The sequence below is a fragment of the Piliocolobus tephrosceles genome, unplaced genomic scaffold (genome assembly GCF_002776525.5).
Source record: "Piliocolobus tephrosceles isolate RC106 unplaced genomic scaffold, ASM277652v3 unscaffolded_76, whole genome shotgun sequence".
Taxonomy (NCBI): Eukaryota; Metazoa; Chordata; class Mammalia; order Primates; family Cercopithecidae; genus Piliocolobus; species Piliocolobus tephrosceles.
In genome coordinates, this window is record NW_022334940.1 from 408,658 (window position 1) to 418,810 (window position 10,153).

Sequence of the window (10,153 nt, forward strand, 5' to 3'; positions counted from 1 at the left end):
CTGGGCCATTCATCCCTTCCTAGGCTTATCTAGGAAATTTATGTCCTAGGGAATCCCCAGGGTGGAGAGAAAATAAGGTCCTCCAGGAGCTGATCAACAGGGACCCACGCGAGGGCCAGGCTGCCAGCCTAGAGCCTCCCACTCAGGAGTGGGGGAATCTCACACGTTCACTTTGCCCTCCTGTTATAAATTATAACACCATCAGATCTTGAGACTTATTCACTAGCATGAGAATAGCAGGGGAAAAACCTACTCCCATGATTCAATTACCTCCTACTGGGTCCCTTCCACAACACGTGGGGATTATAGGAGCTAAATTTCAAGATGAGATTTGGGTGGGGACACAGACAAACCATATCACTGGTTTTCCCCCAGGTTCCCCCATGTAAGTCAGTGGATGCAGATGGGTACTTGTGACAAAGGGCACCGTTGTGGTCCAGACACCGAATACACTGAAGTCCCAGCTCCTGCCCTGCCAGGATAGCCTAGCCCACCTGCCAGGGCCTCCCCTTAACCAACTCCCTCTTCAGAAGGTGCCCATATATTCAAGAGACAGTTTTCATAATTTTCTTTTCTTTCTTTCTTTCTTTCTTTCTTTCTTTCTTTCTTTCTTTCTTTCTTTCTTTCTTTCTTTCTTTCTTTCTTTCTTTCTTTCTTTCTTTCCTTCCTTCCTCCCTCCCTCCCTCCCTTCCTCCCTTCCTTCGCTTTCTTCTTTTTTTTTTGAAACTTTTGCTCTGTCACCCAGGCTGCAGTGCAGTGGCACGACTTTGGCTCACTGCAACCTCCACCTCCCGGGTGCAAGCGATTCTCATGCATCAGCCTCCGAAGTAGCTGGGATTACAGGCTCCTACCAGCATGCCCAGCTAATTTTTTGTATTTTTAGTAAAGATGGGGTTTCACTATGTTGGCCAGGCTGGTCTCAGACTCCTGACTTTGCAATCTTCCTGCCTCGGCCTCTCAAAGTGCTGGAATTACAGGAACTTGCCACCATGCCTGGCCCAGAAATTTTGTATTTTTAGTAGAGACAGGGTTTCACCACGTTGGCCAGGCTGGTCTTGAACTCCTGACCTCAGGTAATCTTCCCGCCTCGGCCTCCCAAAGTGCTAGGATTACAGGCGTAAGCCACTACACCTGGCCTAGTTTAAACATATTAAAATCTTGTTTAAATTTTGAAATAAAATCTCAATTTGATTTTTAAAAAACTCTGTCCAGATTGTGATGACTGACATTTGTAACTTTCAGCACTTTGGGAAGCTGAGGTGGGAGGATCGCCCAGGAGTTCAAGACCAGCCTGGGCAATATAGGGATACCTAGTATCTCTAAAAAATAAGAATAATACAAAAATTAGCTGAGTTTGGTGGTGGGCTCCTGTGATCCCAGCTACTTGGGAGGCTGAGGCAGAAGGATTGCTGGAACGAGGAAGGTCAAGGTTGCAATGAGCTGAGATTGCACAACTACACTCCAGCCTGGGCAACAGAGTGAGACTCTGACTCAAAATAATAATAATAATAATAATGATAATGATAATAATAATAATAATAATAATAATAATAATGCTGAGTGCCATAAACCAGGAACCACAATGACAACAAGTCAGAAGTGTATCGAGTCAGGGCCCACTGAGAGCCAGTGGAGAGTCTGACTGAGGGGACTCTGCCCTTTTCCAGAAGGTGGAGGTGCAGAGGAGCTCGTAAGGATCATGGCTTCTCACCCTGGCCCTGAACCCACTCACATCAGCAGCTCTCTGCACAGCCAACCGGCCAGCTCACACCAATAAATTAGACCTTCTTATTTCTTGCTGGACACAGTGGCTCATGTCTGTAATCTCAGCACTTTGGGAGGCTGAAGTGAGAAGATCATTTGAGGCCAGAAGTTCAAGACCAGCCTAGGCAATATAGGAAGACCCTGCCTTTACAGAAAATTAATTGGGACTGATGGCATGTGACTGTGGTCCCAGTTACTCAAGAGGCTGAGGCAGGAGGATCTCTTGAGCTCAGGAGGTTGAGGCTGCAGTGAACTATCACACCACTGTACTCCAGCCTGGAGGACAAAGCAGACCTTGTTTCATTAGGAAAAACAAAAAAATAAAAAACAAAAAAGAAGCAAACTAGCAGGTCTGATCCAGACTTAAGAGGAGGGTATCGGCCAGGAATGGTGGCTCACGCCTGTGATCCCAGCACTTTGGGAGGCTGAGGTTGGAGGATCACTTGAGATCAGGAGTTCAAGACCAGCCTGGCCAAATGGTGAAACCTCGTCTCTACTAAAAATACAAAAATTAGCTGGGCATGGTGGCATGCACCTGTAATCGCAGCTACTCAGGAGGCTGAGGCATAAGAATCGCTTGAACCTGGGAGGCTGAGGTGGCAGTGAGCCGAGATTGCCCTACTGCATTCTAGCCTGGGCAACAGAGCAAGACTCTGTCTCAAAAAAAAAAAAAAAAAAAAAAAAAAGAAAAAAAAGGCCCTTCAAATTGAGCCATTTGCACGATGCCTGAATTCCTGCTATAGCCCCAGCCAACTGACTTTTCAATCTCTGTCTGCACAATAACATGGTTAGAAAAGGTATCCCAGTTATATTGCAATGAAAAATGTCTACCTGTAACACTATTTCTCGCAGGCACCTATAACCTGTGGAAAGGGTAAAAAGCTCAGAAGATTCTATTGTCTATTTTATTTTATTTATTTATTTTTGAGGCCGGGTCTCATTCAGTTATCCCAGTTGGAGTGCAGTGGCATGATCATAGCTCACTGTAGCCTCAAACTCTCAGGCTCAAGTAGTTCTCCTGCCTCAGCCTCCCAAGTATCTAGGACTACAGATTTGCACCACCACACCCAGGTTTGTTTTTTTTTTTTTTTTTTTTTCCTGTAGAGATGGGGGTTTCACTATGTTACCCAGTCTGGTCTCAAACTCTTGGCCTAGAGTGATCCTCCCATCTTGGCCTCCCAAACAGATGGGATTACAGGCCTGAGCCACCATGCCTGGCCTCACATATTTTGATGTATAAAACACCAAAGATCCTTTTAAGGAGCTGAACAAACCAGTAATTTTTAAAGAAAAAAGTAATGGGAGTGTCTAGTACAACCAAAACCAGGCATCAAAGTGAGCAGTTAAAAATTCCAGGCTGGGTACAGTGCCTCATGCCTGTAATCTCAACACTTTGGGAGGCCCGGGCGGGAGAATTGCTTGAGCCCTAAGAAGTGAAGGTTGCAGTGACCCATGATTATGCCACTGTATTCTGACCTGGAAGACACAGTGAAACCCCATCTCAAAAATAAACAAATCAATTAATCAATCCAGAACCAGTGCTCACTATGGCAGCACACATACTAAAATTGACATGACATGGAGAAGATGAGCATGGTCCCTGTGAAAGGATGACACACAAATTCATGAAGCATTCCATATTTAAAAAAATATTTCAGAACGAAGAAAATAAATGAATCAAAAGAAAGGGAAGACCCTGGTGATTCCTTTGATATTAGAAAAAATTAGCTGGGCACAGTGGCTCATGCCTGTAATCCCAGCACCTTGAGAGGCAGAGGCGGGCAGATCACTTGAGGTCAGGAGTTTGAAATCAGCCTGACCAACATGGTGAAACCCCATATCTACTAAAAGTACAAAAATTAGGCTGGGTGTGGTGGCTCACGCCTGTAATCCCAGCACTTTGGGAGGCCGAGGCGGGTGGATCACCTGAGGTCAGGAGTTTGAGACCAGCCTGGCCAACATGGTGAAACCCTGTCTCTACTAAAAATACAAAATGGAGCCAGGCATAGTGGCAAGCACCTGTAATCCCAGCTACTCAGGAGGCTGAGTCAGGAGAATTGCTTGAACCTGGGAGGCAGAGGTGGCAGTGAGCTGAGATCGCGCCACTGCACTTCAGCCTGGGCGACAAAGCAAGACTCCATCTAAATAAATAAATAAATAAATAAATAAATGTACAAAAATTAGCCGGACGTGGTGGCACATGCCAGCAATCCCAGCTACGTGGGAGGCAGAGGCAGGAGAATCGCTTGAACCCAGGAGGTGGAAGTTGCAGTGAGCTGACATCACACCACTGCACTCCAGCCTGTGTGACAGAGTGAGTCTGTCTAAAAAAATAAAATAGGCTGGGCATGGTGGCTCACATCTGTAATCGCAACCTTTTGGGAGGCTGAGGTGGGCAGATCACCTGAGGTTGGGAGTTTGAGACCAGCCTGGCCGCCAGCACGGTGAAATGCCGTCTCTACTAAAAATACAAAATTAGTCAGGTGTGGTGGCACATGCCTGTAATCCCAGCTACTCAGGAGGCTGAGGCAGAAGACTGGGTTGAACCTGGGAGATGGAGTTTGAGTTGAGCTGAGATCCCGCCATTGCACTCCAGTAACAAGAGTGAAACTTCGAGGAAAAAAAAAAAAAAAAAAAAAAAGCCTTTCCGAGGCAGAGTAAGATTCATAAAATGTCTTCATAATATAGAAGAAATGTGTTAACTCTGTTCCCAGTAATCAACTCTGAACACTGAGCACTCTCAGTTCCCAGTATTCAAACTGAGTCATTCAGGAAAAATTGGGATCTCTGTAAGGAGGCAGAAAAAGGTGTTTGGGGGAGGGTCACATCATCGCACATAAATGCTTTCTACATGCACCTGTTAGGATCTTAATCTAATTGGTCTATCATTTGCTTGGCTAGATAGTTACTGAATCTAGCCATACTATTTTTTTTTTTTTTTGCAGATAATGACATCTGTTACCTCTAAGTTTCATACAATAACATGCTAAGCTGAAACATGAGTCTTTTGTTAATTTACCCTAAATTGAGGGACTACATTTCCAATTTCTAATCTTTCAATGTGAAAGCAAATAAAAGAAATGTGTGTATGTAGTATGCATTTTCTTGCTTAACTATCAAAATTCTTGTCATATTGCCTTGGACACTCTAGGCAGCCACCTAAAAAATATTCCCTCCTAATTTTTTAGCCAGGACATTAGATTTCAAAAGATCAAGGACTTAATAATTGGTCTAAGCCAAAATCTTGTCTTTGCTTCTTTCAAAGAACATAGCAGTTATGCCAAGCCATTTAAAAATGTGGATCTGATGACTTTTATTTTATTTCAAATGTTTTCTCTAATTGTTTGCTCTATTTGTCTTATTGCGTTAATGTAAAAGAGAAACTACATAATAATTTATGCATTCAAGAAATATTCATGTTAAGGTGATCAAAGTTCAATAGTGTATTACAATATAGTAGAATACTCTAAAATTAGAAAATCAGATTATTTATAAATTCACTAATTTTTCAACATTTTCCAATGTTGAAATTAAATAATTGGCTATGCTTTTTCATGATAAATTCAAATCTAGGATAGTACTCACTGGTCTGCATTTTTTTTTCTTTTTTTTGGGGGGGGCGGGGAATGGAGTTTCACCCTTGTTGCCCAGGCTGGAGTGAAATGGCGCAATCTTGGCTCACCACAACCTCTTTCTCCCAGGTTCAAGCAGTTCTCCTGCCTCAGTCTCTTGAATAGCAGGGATTACAGGCATGCACCGCCATTCTTGGCTAATTCTGTATTTTTAGTAGCAATGGGGTTTCTCCATGTTCATCAGTCTGGTCTCAAACTCACTAACTCTGGTGATCCGCCTGCCTCACCCTCCCAAAGTGCTGGGATAACGGGCATGAGCCACCGCACCCTGCTGGCATTTTTGTCATGAATTATGTAAAACTGAGTTGCCATAATGGTGCAGAAATGCTAATTTGATCAGAATGAGAAGGAATACAGCCTTGTTGGTAGATGATTGGTATCCCAGAGGCTGGTCATTTACTTCAGCTGTGTAGACATTGCTTCATAATGCCAGTGAGCCCTTTCAACCAAGTTGCCTTTGTTTCCATTGATGTGGTCATGTTCTGGTCTGTTTTTCTTAAGCTGTCCCAGATGAGGGGTGCTTGTTTCTTGCATAAATGAGATCCCTTCTTTTTCCTCTGCCATGAGATCCTCCTATTCTCTCTATTGAAAGCAACATGTTGAAGGCAGAAATGGAGACAATATACAAATATATCCCTTTCCATGTGGCCACCATAAACAGTTTATGACATCACTTACCAAGAAGTTTGATTAATTTCAGGGAAGCAGGGCTGTTTTTCTATGATGTGCTCTTTCTCTTAAAAGTACCTCTGATTTAGTCTAATCAAGATAATCTCTCTTATGATAAACAGGAAGCCAATACATTAATAACCTAATTACATGAATAATGTCCTGCCGCAGTCACACATTTTCTTACACTCAAGAGAAAAGGATTACACAGCAGGAGTGCACGGAAGTGGAAATCTGAGGGTCATCTGAGAATTTTGCCTACGCACCTGAATAGATTTCTAAAATCGCCTTTCAGTTGCTTTTGTTGTCTTTCTAAGTAAACAAAGATATCATCTGCAAACAATAATTAATTGAACTGCTTTTCAATTTTGTTCATTAAAATAATTATTTATATTTTTCTGGCTTACATGAAGTATTTCTTATTTATAATATACATTCACACATATACATAACAATACAAATGTATCTATTTTCATTTTTGTTAAATTTTTAAGAAGGGATGTTAAAGGTAACTTCTTTTCTTTTTTTTTGTTTTCTGTTATGCAAGTTTTATTTGTACAAATATAAGCATTTAAATAAAACAAACAAAAGGGTTAATGAATCTTCTTAACCACATTAAAGAATATACAGAATTGTGCCTGATTTTAAAAATATAAACTCCTAATTCAATTGGAATCTTTGTTATCTCAATCCAAACTATTAATAATCACTGCTGAAACAAATCCCAAGGCTCTGTCCAGATCTGGGAACTAATTAACATTCACTTAGCACTTGCCATATGACTGTCACCACTGTAAGCGTGTAGTAACTGATTTACTGTTCATATCATCTTTCTTTATGGCTACCATTACTGTGCTCACTTTTCAGGTGAGGTTCAGAGATTTATGTAACATGCCAAAGGTTACACAGCTGGACATAGCAGAACCAAGATTCAAATCTCCACAGGTAAGCTCCACAGCCTTCTGTCTTATCCAGCACTTTCTTAACCACCTTGAATGCTTCATTTTAAGCTTGATTCCTTATTGGCTCAGAATCTTTGCCCAACATTTTGCTAAAACACTTTCCTACATTATACAACCCTTCCATTTGTTTAGAAATTCATCAGAGGAGAAATACCAAATTGAAAGCAACTTAATAACTTATTTTCTGTCTGAAGTGTTTTTATTGTTGTATTCAAGAGTATTATCTCTGGAGTCGAAGTTGTTTGTATTTTAATACTGGCTCTGCTATTGTGAGGAATTTATTTCTTGCTGGCTCTGTTTCTCTCTTTATATATTGAGAATAATAATGATATCTTTGTTATTAAGTTACTGTGTCTATTAGTCCATTCTCACACTGCTGTAAGGATACACCAAAGACTAGGTAAATTATAAAGAAAAGAGGTTAATTTGACTCACAGGTCAGCATGGCTGGGGAGGCCTCAAGAACCTTACAATGATAGCAGAAGGTGAAGGAGAAGTAGGTATCTTCTTTGTTAGGTTAAGGAGAGCAGGAAAAATTACCACTTACAAAACCATCTGATCTCATGAGAACTCACTCACTATCATGAGAACACCATGAGTATCATTTTGCCCCTGGCCCCTTTGAAATCTCATGTCCTTTTTATATTTCAAAACCAAACATACTTTCCCAACCATCCCCCAAAGTCTTAATTCATTTTAGCATTAACCCAAAAGTCTAAGTCCAAAGTCTCATTTGAGACAAGGCAAGTCCCTGCTACCTATGAGCCTGTAAATCAAAAGTGAGTTAGTAACTTCCAAGATACAATGGGGGTACAGGCATTAGATAAATTCTCCCATTTCAAATGGGATAAATTGGCCAAAACCAAGGAGCTACAGGCCCCATGAAAGTTTGAATTCCAATGGGGCAGTCATTAAATCTTAAAGCTCTGAGATGATCTCATTTGACTCCATGTCTCACATGTGGGCCATGCTGATGCAAGGAGTGGGCCCTCATGATTTTGGGAAGTTCCTTCATGGACTAGAATTGAGTGCCTGTGGCTTTTCTACACGCACAGTGCAAGCTCATAGTGGATCTGTCATTCTGGGGTCTGGATTATAGTGGCCTTCTCACAGCTCCAGCAGGCAGCTTCAGTGGGGACTCTGTGTGAGGGCTCCAACCCCACATTTCCCTTCTGCGTTGCCCTATCACAGGTTCTCCATGAGGGCTCTGCCCCTGTAGAAGACTTCTGCCTGAACATCCAGGCATTTTTATACATCCTCTGAAATCTAGGCAGAGGTTCCTAGAGCTCAACTTTTGTCTCATATGCACTCGCATGCCCAACACCACATGGAAGCCACCAAGGCTTGAGGATTGCCCTTTCTGAAGAAATAACCCAAGCTGTACCTTGGCTCTTTTTAGCCACAGCTGGATCTGGTGCAGCTGGGATGCAGGGCACCAAGTCCCAAGGCTTCATAGAGGAGTGGGGCCCTGGGCCTCAATCATGGAACCATTGTTTCCTCCTATGGCTCCTGGCCTGTGATAAAGGACCTGTCTCAGATCTTTGACATGACCTGAAGACATTTTCCCCATGGTCTTGGTTATTAACATTCAGCTTCTCTTTACTTTTGCAATTTTCTGCAGTGGCTTGAATTTCTTTCCAAAAAATGGGGTTTTATGTTCTACTTCATGGTCAGGTTGCAAATTTTCCAAACTTTTATGTTCTGCTTCCATTTTAAACATAAGTTTCTCATCTCCATCTGAGGCAACCTCAGCCTGGACTTTATCATCCATATCACTATTAATATTTTGGTCAAAAGCATTCAACAAGTCTCTAGGAAGTTCCAAACTTTCCCACATTTTTCTATCTTTTTCTGAGCCCTCTAAACTGTTTCAACCTCCACCTATTACCCAGATCCAAAGTCACTTCCATTTTCAATTATCTTTGTAGCAGTGCCCCAGACTCCCAGTATTAATTTTCTGTATTAGTCTGTTTTCTCACTACTATGAAGATACCACCAGAGAATGGATAATTTATACAGAAAGGAGGTTTAACTTACAATTCTGCATGGTTTGAGAGGTCTAGGAAACCGACAATTATGGTAGAAGGTGAAGGATAAGCAAGTACCTTCTTGGCTAGGTAGCAGGAGAGAGCGAGAGCAGAAAAAACCACCACTTATAAAACCATCAGATCTTTTGAGAACTCGATTACTATCAAAAATAGCATGGATCTGGGCGGAGCAAGATGGCCGAATAGGAACAGCTCCAGTCTCCATCTCCCAGCGCGAGCGACACAGAAGACCAGTGATTTCTGCATTTTCAACTGAGGTACTGGGGTCATCTCACTCGGGAGTGCCGGACAATCAGTGCGGGTCAGCTGCTGCAGCCTGACCAGCGAGAGCTGAAGCAGGGTGAGGCATCGCCTCACCTGGGAAGCGCGAGGGGGAAGGGAGTCCCTTTTCCTAGCCAGGGGAACTGAGACACACAACACCTGGAAAATCGGGTAACTCCCACCCCAATACTGCGCTATAACACTGGCACACCGGAGATTATATCCCACACCTGGCCGGGAGGGTCCCATGCCCACGGAGCCTCCCTCCTTGCTAACACAGCAGTCTGCGGCAATCTAACCGCAAGGCAGCAGCAAGGCTGGGGGAGGGGCGCCCGCCATTGCTGAGGCTTAAGTAGGTAAATAAAGGCGCTGGGAAGCTCGAACTGGGTGGAGCTCACAGCAGGTCAAGGAAACCTGCCTGTCTCTGTAGACTGCGCCTCTGGGGACAGGGCTCAGCTAAAGGAGCAGAAGCCTGTGCAGACGCGAACGACTCTGTCTGACAGCTTTGAAGAGAGCAGTGGATCTCCCAACACGGAGGTTGAGATCTGAGAAGGGGCAGTCTGCCTGCTCAAGCGGGTCCCTGACCCCTGAGTAGCCTAGCTAGGAGACATCCCCCACTAGGGGCAGTCTGACACCCCACACCTCACAGGGTGGAGTACACCCCTGAGAGGAAGCTTCCAAAGCAAGAATCAGACAGGTGCACTCGCTGTTCAGCAATATTCTATCTTCTGCAACCTCTGCTGCTGATACCCAGGCAAACAGGGTCTGGAGTGGACCTCAAGCAATCTCCAACAGACCTATAGCTGAGGGTCCTGAC

At 43.3% G+C, this 10,153-nt stretch overlaps 1 non-coding gene across 1 annotated transcript; it reads left to right on the top strand.

The window, feature by feature from the left end:
• Nucleotides 1-3,302: 3,302 nt before the first annotated feature.
• LOC111530467 lies at nt 3,303-3,409 on the top strand. Its single transcript, XR_002727823.1, has one exon. It is a non-coding gene; the product is annotated as a U6 spliceosomal RNA (small nuclear RNA).
• The last annotated feature ends 6,744 nt before the right edge of the window (nt 3,410-10,153 follow it).